Source organism: Drosophila guanche, unplaced genomic scaffold (genome assembly GCF_900245975.1).
Source record: "Drosophila guanche unplaced genomic scaffold, DGUA_6, whole genome shotgun sequence".
Classification (NCBI taxonomy): domain Eukaryota; kingdom Metazoa; phylum Arthropoda; class Insecta; order Diptera; family Drosophilidae; genus Drosophila; species Drosophila guanche.
Genome location: NW_022995743.1, coordinates 17,622,405 through 17,636,258, shown reverse-complemented (window position 1 = coordinate 17,636,258; position 13,854 = coordinate 17,622,405). Strand labels below are relative to the sequence as shown.

The 13,854-nt window shown below is 44.9% G+C and overlaps 1 protein-coding gene across 2 annotated transcripts in view; it reads right to left on the bottom strand.

The window, feature by feature from the left end:
- Positions 1–2,364, bottom strand: part of LOC117587009 (mucin-5AC) — a 31,832-nt gene extending 29,468 nt beyond the window's left edge. For both annotated transcript variants that reach the window (XM_034277422.1, XM_034277430.1), the window contains exon 1: positions 1,821–2,364. The gene's annotated coding sequence lies outside the window, so the exon portion shown is untranslated. The remainder of the gene's footprint in view (positions 1–1,820) is intronic.
- Positions 2,365–13,854: the final 11,490 nt, after the last annotated feature.

The following is a 13,854-nucleotide window of genomic DNA, read 5'->3' as shown; positions in this document are numbered from 1 at the left end:
AGGCCAGGAAGTAGGGACAGAGAGCAAGCCAAGGAAGGAGCTATAGTCAGGACCATGGCTAATCTTGGCTAAGTTATGATTGCCAAAGTGTCAGATGAGACGGAACGTCATGCTGAGGCCTCTCAGCTTCTCAGTCCTCGAACAGTTGAGAGCTCATTTGGGTTGGGTTGGGTTCGGCCTGCAGCAGTAGTTCATGGAAGGGGAGGCGAGACCACGACTAATTGGGCCAGGCCAAAAGGAAGTGGGCTGGAACGCAAAGTGAACGCATCTATAATTTCTAAATCATCTCAGCTCCGCAGCAGCTGATTGTTGCTGCCGTGGAATCTCTTGTTTGCAAAGAAGTACCAAAGTGAACGCAGATGGATGTGAGACTGAGACTGCGAGTGACTGCGAGACCAAAGCTGGGACTGAGCCATTGGAGTCACGCTGCTTTATTTATTTAACCGCAACAGTAACAGCAACCGCAATAAGAACAACGGCAACTGTGGATGTGGATGCAACTGTAGTAACTGCACTAATCTCAGCCAGCTAGTGGCTGGGGCAGGCACTGGGACTGCGACTGCGACTGCGACTGCCACAGCGACTGAGTAAAATGCTATTTAGAAAGTAACTCAAAGTGTTCTGCATTTTGTGCACTGGCGGCTGTCGGCTTAAGTCTCTTACCAGGCTTTGGCTCTTTCTATGGCACTGGCCATGGACAGAGCTGAGTATAATGTCCACCGACGGACAGCTGGCAGTGGGATTGGGATTGGGAATGGTGGCAGGATGCTTGCATAAATATAAAACAGATTGCCGCATTGTTTGCCAAGCTTTCCACCGTTGTTGCTGTTGCTTTTGCTGATTGTCGTTGCAGGGGAAGTGGGGTCATAATGCAATCTAGAAGGGAGTCAAGTCGGTTTATGTTTGTTTGGGGTTTAGTTTTTAGTAGTTCATTAAAATCACATTGCCGCCGTTCGCTCTCTACCGGGTAACGCCCGTTTCGACATCAACTTGCCTCTGGGCAAGAATCGGAGAACAGTTCTCGGCCTCGGGACTGTGGCCTGTCCATTGCTTCATGTAAACTTGACCAAATGTAGTCGAGGCATTTTAACTTGTTTCCAGTTACACGTGTGTGGTATCTGTCTCTCTCCCTCTTCTCTCCCTCTCTGAATGTGTGTTTGTGTAAATTGTGTGTGTGTGTATCTGTATGTGGTACTTGTTTTTGCTGCACTTGTTGTTGCTGCTGCTGCTGCCGTTGACTTTTTACGCGCCTGCCCCGTGGGCTTGTTGCTCCCCGCTTTGTCTTACTTTGGGTTGGTTTTGGTTTTGGCTATGGCTTGGTTCTGGCTTGGAGACTGCCACTGCCGCTGCCTCATTTCTTTTCCACTCCTTTTCCTTAATTAAATACAAGTTTTCATTTCATTCTTTCACTTATGTGTGGTCGCTGTGGCAGCAGCAACGTCTCAACAGATACCAGATCAGATAAAATCATCCAATTAAGGTGGCCAATGCCATTATGGACTATGTATGAAAGGACATCATAGCACACCCATCCAAGATAGAGGGAAACCATTTTATAGCTTGTAAATATTTATATGGTAATCCGCTTTGCCGACACTTGGCTGCGGATGTGGATGTGGATGTGGGTGTGGACGTGGAGGTGTCAGTGAATGCGGATACGGATACAGGCCAGAGCTTGGCCCTAGCATTGCAATGGCTGTGATTGCGGCCCAGGAGCTTTGGTTTGCCCCAGCACCCAACACCCGACACTGACTGATGTCGCTTTAGTTGTTCCAACAACATTTTAAGCAAAGTTTATCCTGGCGGAATGCAAGGCTTACCTGTTGATGTCGCTGCTACGTGTTAGAGGAGAAGGAATTCATGAATGGGAAAGGCAGACAAATCCATAAACAATACGACAAGGACAGTCCTGCTGCAACAGGAACAACAGAAAGAATTTCGCGCGCGCTGAATATGAATATGGATGTCGATGTCGCCGTGGATGCAAGTTTGGACCGTGCACCGTGCAACGTGCAACGCGCTGTTTGTTTGTTCGTGTCTCTGTTGTGGGGTTCACGTTCGATGAAATTCAATGCAACTGTTTTTGTTTCAACTCTTTTAATAACTGGCGATTTAATTAAAATCGTGACACATTCGAATCACGGCTCATTGCACGCACAACTTTTGATGTCTGTAGACGAGCTTTATGTATAATCGCATCGCATGCGCATGGATTATATCCTTTAGTTTGTTTCAGCTTGGCTGTGGTTTTTTTGTTCGCTTGTGGGTTCGTGGTGAATGGGTTGGTTAATGGATCGGTTCGTTAGGCACTGATTCTTCCGTTAAAACGCACCAAACGCTATAAGCGCTCACAGCGAACTGAACGTTGAGTTGGCGCTTCCAAAAGACTTTTAAACATGTTGCCAAGAAAGTCCAAGAAGTTGGCCACGAAAGAAAAGTAGAGGCTTCCAACAAAAGAGCTAACGCAAACACGGACAAACACACTCTCAAAGCACATAAATGGTCAAGACGCAGAGCAGCTTGCAGAGAGTGTGGCATAAAGAAAGAGAGACCGAGCGATCTCGGGCTGGCTCGTAAGAGAGTTTACCGGCTGCGCACGCGCGCGGGCTCGTGCTGGCTCTGCTCTTAGAAAAGAGCGAGGTGCCAGCCACAATGCGGCAGATGCGGCAGATGCGGCAGATGAGGCAAATGTTGCAGTTCGAACAAGATCTTTAAGCCCACCTTCGAACCAGACCGAAAACGAACCAACTCAGAGCGGTAAAAAGTGAAACAGAAGTCGGTTCAGGTGTCAACTTGCCCAACATTCGCTGGTCACTCAATGGTCATAGCCTTCGACAGCTAACTTTTAACTAATGATAGCCGTAGAATAGAAGCGCGCTCTGGGCCCCAAAATCTAAGCACAAATTAATTAACATTACAAAAGCCAAGAGGCTTGTGCAACCTCTTGCAGGCATGCAAATCGCGACGAACTCTGACATCCAGCTTATGAGGTAGTACCCTCGCAGGCATCTTAAATACCAACAGCATTATCGGTCTTCCATTGAGCAATGAATAGAGAGAGACAGAGGGAAAGACTGTGGGACAGCTGGACAGCTGGACAGATAGACAGTCCGCATAGCAAAACTGTCCAATTGAGAAAGGAAAGCACATTGAGATGCACACAAAACACAATATTCGTCGAACAGCAGCAGCAACATAATTGGGCCTGGGAGAAATCTAGAACCAAGTAACAACTTCGAGCCAAGCAACGGCAACGCAACTGGCGTCTGTGGAGCACTTTCTTTGCCGTTTTCAATTTAATGCATAGTTACAGGAAGAAGCCACACACTACAATACACATACATATGAACATACAAACTATTGCTAACACATTGGGATACAGATGTGCAACTTATAGATACATTTCATTGCACCGCAACTGTGCCATGGTTATCCTCGTTGCTGCTGCCGTGGCATTGTTGCTGCTCTATTTGTATTGCGACGACAATCAAGTCCATGTGCTGGAGAGTCTGGCACGTCTCGGCAACTACAAGTTACGCTGCAAATAGAGTTTCAGCTTCAGCATCACCATCAGCTCCAGACACAGATGCAGATACAGACGCCACAAAGTTACAGATACACATGTTGTAAGTATGTATGTAGATGGGGAATAGGAGTAGATGGCTTTGCTAAATTACTAGCAACTTAAGCGCATCTGCGGTAAATTCAATTAAACAATTTAGCATTTCTGTTGATTTTGTTTTCTCTGTGAAAATAAGCAACATTTAGCAGGTCTCTGGACGTGCATCTGGATCTGGTCAGATTGTGTGTGTGTGTGTATTTGTCGCTACGACTGCTGTCGTATGTATGGAGTAGAGTGAAGAGGAGTGTGTATCGGTGTGTGCTCATCTAACCAAATTGAGAGTGTTGCTGCAGCTTTTACCTCTATTACCTTAGAATCAAGTGTTGTGCAAATATTTGTGTATCAACGTTTTTATTTAGCCTCGCTCCTGGCTTAAATATAATTTATCTTCCTTTTCCTAATACCATTTTCCTCTATATTCTCTGGTGAATCGAATTTTGGTGAATCGAAATATACTCGTATAGATTTCACATTCATCCATTGATGACTTTCAATTTCCTCTTTAAACAAACTCATCGACTAATTAAAACGAGTTATCTAGCATGTCAGAGCCCACCTAATGCAAATAAAATTAAATTTGCAAGTTCACTAATTGCAGCGGTGATCGGAGTACCGTACCAGTGTAGAGAAACGGAGAAAAGAAAAAAATATTAGGTGTTGGTCACTCGGAGGCGTTACCAAGTCTCCGACCAATTTTAGATTGTACAATTTTTGTCTGTTTGCCACAGACGACGCGACGTCCTTGTGACCCACAGACGAGGCATGCATGCTGAAAATTGCGACACTCGATGCTTCGAAGCGATTTCCTTCGCCGGCTGTCGACGATTCAAGTGCCAAAACACGAAAATATTAATCATATGATAAAACCAAATTTGAATGCTCTTTGAAGCAACATAATTGAAGTTGAAGGAACCTTTTTCATTGATTATCAACAATTGATATCAACTAGTGAATTGTTGTGTACAATGAGAACAGATGTGTCTTTTGACAACAGCCCCGATTAATTGATCATTTATCATTTGATTGAAGTTGCAATCGAGAAAAATCGAGGCTGTGTTCTGGTGAAAACTATTGCATTTATTACAATCTACTGGTACTTGGCGATGATTCCCATTGACATATTCGCCAGCTTACCAACCACTGCACTGGTTGGTATTCTCTTAGGGGATTCTATGGGCGCAACTATGCCATTTGGCAATACCAGATTAATTTATCATTTATCAAGTGGTCATTGCAACAGAAACAGCAGCAGCAACAACACGAGTAACACCAACACGGTGGCACTCGCATTCAAATGTCGCGCTGTTTGAGTGTCGGCATTCACTGGCCATCGATGACAGGCATAGGCATGCCACCAATGTTGTTGTTGGTATGGTTGTTGTAGTTGCTACTGCTGTTGCTCGAGCTCCTTTCTGGCGCTGCTGCTGGCGATACAATTTGGCTGACCGTTTTACTAGCGCGCCTTTTGTAACATGCAACTTTTGGTTGGTTGGTTGGTTGGTTGGTTAGTTGGTTGGTACTCGGATGGCTTCGGCTCCATTACGCCCATTTGGCCAGTCGCAGGCGCAGTCTCCCATGATGGCATGGCCTCTTACCTCTTCTACACGTTTGTTGGGCTCGTGAATTTTGACATTTTCAATTGTCATTTGTTGGTGTGGCTTCTCCTGCTGCGGTTTTAGCCGTTGATTTGCAGTTAATTTTTCATTTTGACATTTTCATTTGTCAATAATAACACATTGACGAGACTACTGCATTCTGACCCCGTTGCCTGCACCGTCAATTGGATTTTCGACCAAATGCATGTCTGTCTGTCTGTTCATTTAAAATGCATTATCGATTTGGGTTGCACGGTTTTGTTTGCCCATTGGGTTGGTTCTCCAATTTGGTTGCGTTTCCAGAGACCCGCCGAATGACAAATCAATTACGCGCCTTTGACTGCACCGTTATGCACATGTGCAACTGTGACGATGCATCAACATAATCATCATGCAATGGTTGGGGCCACGGGCACGGGCACGGGCACGGTAAACTTCTGAGTAAGCTGGAAATCAGCTTGATCATCATCGACATAGGCACCATCCGCGTCTTCACAGGCAGTCGACACCCACATGCTAATGAGATGCTCAGCTGAACCTCTCACATAAATCCGCTTACGTTAAATGCTCCTTAAGCAGGCAGCAACAGGCCTCCACACCGAGAGGCGGGGCATCGTTCACTGGAATTAATTTCCTGCAAGAATACGCGCTGAAGCAGAAGTGAAATGCACTTGTGCCGCCGACGAAGCTGCACTCCAATACAACTTCAATCCCCATAGCGACGCGACGCGCAGACACTCGAGAGCACAGATACACAGATGCTCGCACATGTGCTCGGCACAGTGAGCTCTGCGTCTATGGACAAATGGAGATGCTGACAGTGAGACTGTGAATGGAGTCGAGTCGATTGCTTGGCTGACTGATAATCGGGCTAACAATCTCTGGCCCCGGGGCAAGTGTTGCTGCCGCTGATTCTACTGCCGCCTCTGCTTCAGCTTCAGCTTCAGCTTCTGATTCTGCCTCTGCTGCACATGCGCTCATCGTTGTTACAGTAAACTACTGAGACACGTCTAGCAGTTAAAAATGAAAAGCTGTTCCAGCTCCCGTTGCTGACTCTGTGGTCTGCATAAAGAAATAACAGTTAAATAAGCAAAAGTTTCCAACAGGCCCGCTCCACCTGGGCCTCACCAAGACTCACCTAGACTTATCGAGTCTCGCCTTGCCTCAGCCACTGGCATTGCCTCGAAGTCGATTTGTGGGAGCGGGTAAGAGGGGTAGGATGGCCAAGAGGTCGGAGATTCAGATTCTGGGAGCTGGGAGCTGGGAGCTGGGCCGGGCCTCATCCGAGCACGCATTTTACCGTTTCGGTCTCAGAATGGCCCGTTGCGTGTTTGGGCGATGGGCCTTAAATATTCCCCTATGAATATCCCACTTCTGTCTACGTTCTTGCTGTTTGTTTGTTTGCCACTTTTTGTTGCTGTTGTTGTTGCTGCATGTTTAACCGCAATCCTCTTGAATGCAGCAGAACAGAATGCTGCAAGAACAGGAGGGGGCACAGACAAATGAGAGAAATGTGCAACAGTTGCAGGCGGGTTTCGTGTATTGGAAACATTTTTTAGGTTTCTGGGGGATGGAAAATTCAAATAATTGCAAACTTGTATGCACACAATGAAGTAAAATGCACGCGTAATTGGGATGTTGGGATAGTATAGAATACTCTATTCTATAGTATATAGTCCAGAGCCTGGACTCTTGGTTCGGTTATTAGCTTTCAGAATAGGAAAGTGTTTGAGGGTTTTCATTTGAATTCCGGTGATGATTTATCGCCGTCATGTATTGGACGCATAAATGAATCGGGACAGAGCCACCATAATTGTAGTGATTAAACAACAACCACAACCAGCTGGAAGAGGTGGAGGTACAACTGAATAATATGCCCAGCATAGTGGTAGTCAATGGTGGTCAATAACCTTTGGACCAATAAATCAAAATTTGGCGTTTGCCTCAACTATAAATTAAATGCTACGAGCCATATCGGGTCGATGCCAGCGGCATTGTATTCTAGTCCAGAACTGGACGATAAAAGCAAACAACTAAAATAATCGCACATAAATGCCTAGTGACAATAAAATTGATGATAAACCAAATTCAATTCTCGAACATTTCCATTTCCATTCCCAGTTTGTCAACAGAATTCAAACACAAGAATGGAGCAGAACCAACAGACAAGCAAAATAATGCAAAACGAATCTGCCCCTGCGAATAGGGAGTTCTGTCCTTTAGGCACTCCTCTTTCCGCAATGCTTGCACAGTGGGCCTACCGTCCCCTGTCCACTGTCCACTGTCCCTTGTCGTTAAAGTCGTTGTTGGTCTTTGTTGTCAATGTTGTGGGCAGGGAGGAGTAGTCTTGTATAATGCTACTTGAACGTTAAATGAAATTAATCTGACGTTTGGCTTGATTGGTTCTCTAGAGGCCGCAGAGAATTACTGAACGAGCGGACATGCTGTCAGCAGTGGACTTTGCCTATTTCACTTTATCATTCTAAAGGTAAACACGGTAGAACAATTGCCGAGGCGATTCGATTCGATCCGATACGAACCGAGCCGTCCCCTGTCTAATGACAGTGCACTTTGGTTTGGCCGCCTCTCAATCGAGCTCAACTGTAATTACGAGCATGCTGAAAACTCAAAACTGTACTTAATTTTCAATTTTCAATGGTAATCAATTTTGTAATTGAAGATTCGTTTAGAGGTTTCCATGGCTGCATTGCTTCATGGCTTCATGGCTGCATGGCTGCATGGCTGCCGTTGTTGCTGAGGATGATACTCTTGCAGCAGGCAGGCCTTCGGACCATTGTCTCTGGAGTGGGGAGGGGCACCAGAATGTTCCGTTCGGCGGATAAATGGAATACTTGAAACGGAAAACTGTTAAGCCTTGTTCCATGCCTCTTTGGCTGTGTCTGCGCTACTCGACAGTTTTGTGCTTTTAATTCTTATTTAAAATTGCATGCTCATCTCTTAAGTGGGCATGCTGCATTTAATTTTATTTATTTATGTTCTCCCTGGCTCATTTCCATCTCGGGTTCGGCTGGCTCTCTGAAGAGCCAGTTGGACAGTTGGGTTGGACTCGCTGAGCTCGCTGCCTCTGTTGCTTCTTTATCAGAGTCGAATATGATTCCTACTAGTTCTTTTTTTGACAAATGCGACAGCAAAAGCGACTGAAAAGGAGACAGCGAGGCGACTGCACTGCTTGACTGCGCTCTGGGGCTATTATTTAATTATTTTGTCAATGTGTTGTTTTTATTCGTTTCTTTCTTTTGTATATTTGTGTGTTTGCTTATTCTGCTGTAGGAAAATGAAAGAAAAAACAGAGTTCCTACATCGAAAAGGAAGAGAGGAAAAAACGAATTGACTTGCTTTTGGCTTTAAGTTATTTTTCACAAATTTTTATAGCCTGGCGCAGCCGTTGTCTGGTTCTCTCCGTACATTTTCTATTGATGTCGGCAGAAGTCGCTCGCTTTGGCATGTCGGACACCTATTCAACAAACTATAAGATATTTGCTTTTCCCTCGATCTTTTTGTAATTCGAATTCAATATAAAATACCCAGTCAAAGCGTACGAAGTTAATTATAGCAAAAGCCTTATTACTCAAAATTCTATAGGTTTGCCTTTCATGGCGATTCTCTCTTTTTTGCAAGTTCCATCCAAGAGACAATAAAGGCGTAAAGATAAAAAATACATAGTTTGACAAAGAAAGTCCGCGAAAAACATAATAAATAAAGTGTTAAGAAAGGCAGCTAACAAAGGCCCTCAAAATAATATCTCTCTGTCTTTTTGCCAGTCAGAGGGGAGGGGCGGGACGGGTCTCCGTCTCCTCACACAAAGCCGCGCGCAAGAGTGGCAAAAGTGGATTCTAGTCAAACGGCTTCCGTCTGTGGAATTGACCCAGAAACACATACAAAATTAATAAAAAATCACACTCGGCTGAGGAAAGACGAAAATTAAGCAAGCAGCAGTGTGACTTTAGCTATGTGTTCAATGTGATACCCTACACAAAAGATATATTTTGTATGCATTTAAGAAAATCATATTGTGATGGTGATCTTTAACGAGTTATACGTAAGACAAAAAGGTTAAAATCAAATATGCAACATTTCCCGATAATGGTAATGGTAGCCCCGTGGTTAATTTAATACAAATGAATAAGGGAAGGCACTGGGAAACCAGAAATGGAAGAGGAAGTGGGGATTGGGATGGGCTGACGCAGTGGGACGACTGGTCTGTTTTCGTGCTGTTCTTGTCACTGCCACGGAATGGCTACCGCGTGCTTGCGAATGTTGCTACTGCTAAATAAATTTTATTTGGATGAGCTTCATGTCTTCATGGAGCTCACTATAATCAAGCTATAGCCACAGGGTCCAACTGGCTAACGACACATCATGTTCTGGACAGCTTTTTTTCGGTGTCTTTGTCGGCTCTGTTCCGCGCTTATTTTTTTCAATTTCGCATAATGGAAAGGTTAGGCCGCTACCCGTTGCCCAGCTGCTTGCGGGCCGTGTAATTATGTTTTCATTCGACCATCAAGTTTAATAGCGTTAGGCATAGAACAAACTACTTTCGTTTTGTTGAATCGGCTGATTTTGATTTGATGGAGTGGCACTTATAAAGCACTTTTCTTGGCCAAAAAAGCACACTCATACGAGCATCTTCACGGGCTCTCCAATTGATTTGCACGTAGCGTGTGGGAAGAGACACCAAGGCACCAACAATCAACAGCCAACAGGCAACAGTAAACAGCGGAAAGCAACAGCCAAGAGCAGTCTGAACGACGGTACGGAAGGACGGCCATTCGGACGTTAAAGACGTAAAAAAACGAGAAGGGGCGTGGGAGACGCTTCTTACGCGTCACAACTTTTATACCCGGCACTCAGTCCTACATCTGCACCATAGCGGTGTTTTGTAAAACGCAAACACGCTCCTTTAGCTCGCCCCCCTTCCCTAGGCCAACACACTCCAAACTCACGGCAGAGGCAGCGTCTGCACACAAAAAAAAAAAAACAAATATATGCTGCGGGACGGGGTGGGTTTAGCCACTGAAAATAAATTTCTTAATTGTGGCCATAATAATGATCCAATCGGATCCCAATTTGGTGATAGATTTGGTCATTCCCAACGAAATGGAGTTTTTTGTTTTCTTTTATCTTCAATATTGTAGCTTTGGGAGGTTTTCGCCCTTTTTGCGGAGGCGGAAGAGGGCGTGGCACATTTTTGAAATACACTTGTAATAGTGTGAGAATACAGAAGTCTGAATGCAAAATTTGGTGGCTCTAGCTATTATGGTCTCTGAGATCCAGGCGCTCAACAAGACGGACGGACAGACGGACGGACAGACAGACATGGCTCAATCGACTCGGCTATTGATGCTGATCAAGAATATATATATACTCTATGGGGTCGGAAACGTTTCCTTCTGTGTGTTACATACATTCACTTTGTGCACAAATACAATATACCTTATCTACTCTTCGAGTACCGGGTATAAAAACACAACAGCCAACACAAATGTTCGTATGTCCGAGTGCCTGTTTGTACGAGTGTCAGAGTCAAGTCCACGTAAATTGTCAATAATGCTGCTACGGCATTGTTGTTTTCCACTTTGGCTGTGATTTGATTTGCTCCTCCTGCCCTGTAGACCCGTAGCCTGTTGCCTTTTTCCCTGCTTCCGTTTATGCCAATAGCTTTTGGCCAAAATGTCACTTTTTTATTGTCTTTTTATGAGCACAGCGTGTCGTTTTGCTTTTTTCTTTGAGTCGTTTTGGCCCTGCCACAGCAGAGTCAACTTAAACGTGCGTCGCAACTTTCGATTAACGAAAATTATTTCACTACTTTAGTGCCCAAATGTTTGGCTATCTCTCTCCATCTCTCCACCTCTCCACCTCTCTAGCTTGCCATTTCTCTTTCACTGTGTGGAAATTGACTCTTGCGATTTAGTTTTTATGGGAGATTTTAGTATTCCCTTCTGTACAGGGCGGCCCTGCCACCTTCCCTGCTCGATTGGCCAAGTAAGTTGCTGGTGGCACGAGTACATACATACACACATATTTTATTTCTGTTGAGCGGTGAGCAGATTTCTAAGCCAAATGTGCGCCCAGCATTTCAATTGCAGCCTTTTGATAAATGGCCAGCCAACTGAGCGCTTTCATTGCTTACACTACATTTGACGAGCGTCGTCTGCCATCGTCGTCGTGGGTGAAAATAACCAAAACGGCATTCAGCTTTCGCCCATTCGAAAAAGATCGCCACAAAAGCGTTCGTCAGCGGCAGGCTGCAGTGTGGCCTGGTCCCAGCCCCCAGCCCCCAGCACAGCCTCCGTTCGCTTTTCAGAGAGTTTCCCTCAAATGGATTTTCTAGCGCAAGGTCAGAGCACAGTTTCTCAACACCTCCAACAACTTCAACTCCCAGACTGTACCTCTACCCCAGAGACACAGATTACGTGCCTGTCGCTTTTCTCAAGCTCGTTTCAACTTGCCGCATGCAAAAGCCGGCAAAATGGCAGTCTCCAGCTCCAGCTCCATCCCGATATTCTATACGGCCCGAGAGCTGAATAATTTTCACGCAGTTGCTAATTTTACTTTCGAACCGAACTCGACTCAACGTCTGCGTCAGTTGTAGTGTCGCTGCCAGACCCACAGGCGGAGCCACGGACGCATGCGTCTCACGTAGCACGATTACGCTCACGTTTGAGTCGAGTCGAGGCAAAGCGAACCGAAGCGAGTATCTGCTGGCAGCGGTGGTCTGTGGTCTGTGAACTTTCGTGAAAGTTCTGCCCGGCATCGGTGAGTGCATAAATCTGCCAGCTACTGCTGCTGCGCAGGCCGCGTATCTGTTGGATACAATCTAAGAAATCTTTTCCTCGACTACTTAGCGACTGTGCAGCTGAACCGAACCCAACCCAAAACATTTCCCACATCAACGGCACGCTCATTGTTCTGGATGCGCGTAATTATGATGGTAAAATAAATTTAAATGAAGCCACAAGAGCGACGGAAATTCGTCGGACCATTTTAGAGGGTGCGAATCGTGATGGGAGCAAATGTAACCTTTGGACAACGGTTCTTACCGCAAGACTCCATCTGCAGTGCCCCTAATGGCAGCCGTGTGGCAATAACGTTAATTACAAGTTATTGGCAGACCACAGCTACAGCGAAATCTTTGGCGCTTCCTCCTCGTTTATAATTTGTTTATTTTATAGCATTTGCAGCTGCTGTGACCCCTGCCCCACGCCCTGCCCCATGCCACACCACACACTCATTCATAATGGAGCATTATGAACGCGTTCGCAGTCACATTAAAACAAGCATAACAGCTACGTGACTAATTATGTTGATATCAAACTTGTTCCCCCGTCCCCCCACACTACAATGTATCATTAAAGTCGATTCTCTTCTCTGTATGTGTGTGTGTGTGTGCGAAAGAAAGTGAAATTAATGTGAACTACGCATGAAGCATGTGAGTGTCGTGTCTAGGGCTTAGTGGCTTTTCCGACAAGTTTTTCAAAATGCAAAGAGCTGTTTAGTCTTAGAATTAAATAAAAGAAAAACCTGCTTGGCAGGCTTGTTAGACCAATGGAATTTCAAGGAAAAATAAAAGGCAGGGGAAGCCCATAGCGATTCCTCTCACAGTTGGGGTTCTTTGAACTATTGTGGATCTGGGTCAAATTAAAGTGAGATTACGAAGAAATTTTTTTTTTTCGCACTTTATTGCCTCACAGAATTGTTCGTTTGGAACCCATTCAAATGAACGTGATAAATTTATTTTTGCAGCGATAAGAAGTCAGTATCTCCTGAAACAACAGCTTTTGAAACAAAGGCAGCGGCTAAGGGACATACAAAATAGTTGCACGTAATTTAGTACAAGAAAAGACACCATCCAGTGACAGAAAACGAAACTCAAACTCAAAGTGAAGGCGAACCGAAACGGAAACTTAAACGCGACCAGACAATAAAAAAGTGAAAAACTGAATGCAAATGGCCCTCTCGCATGTCTCTCCCCAGAGACAGGGGGCCAAGTGCATGAGAGAAATATTCAAAACAGAAAATAGACGACAAAGTGAAGAAGGGATTGGACTTCAGAGTGCGGAGTAAAACAGAAAGTGCTCAATTAATTTCGCTTTTCATTGCAGCCCGATGAGAATACAAGTATGCCAGACATGCGCCAACCATTCATATAAAAGAAAACAAAATAGTTGCCAAGACACTGGGTGTCTGTTGCTTTGGACATTAAAAAATAAATTCTTAAAACTGCACATTTTTCAAATAGTATAAAACTGGAAACATGCTTTTACCAAGCCACTTTTCGTCAGATAAAAAATAGTGGAAGAGAAGCAAAGAACTGGTAGGCAGCACCCTCTCACTAGGCGTATGCGCATTCCACTTTTATTTCTCCTAAAATAAATTTACAAAAGTGCTCAATTTAATAAAAATTGAATATTTCACAAGCCTGTCAAAGGCGATTTAAGTTGCAGAGCAAACAGACACGCACATGGTTCACGCACACACCCATAAACACACCCAGCCACTCACCCTAGCGCGTGCACCCACACAAGAACACAAACACACACACACACACACACACACAGACACACACTGAGGCAGTCAAAGTGAAGCGAACACAACAACAAACAAGGAGCACAACTG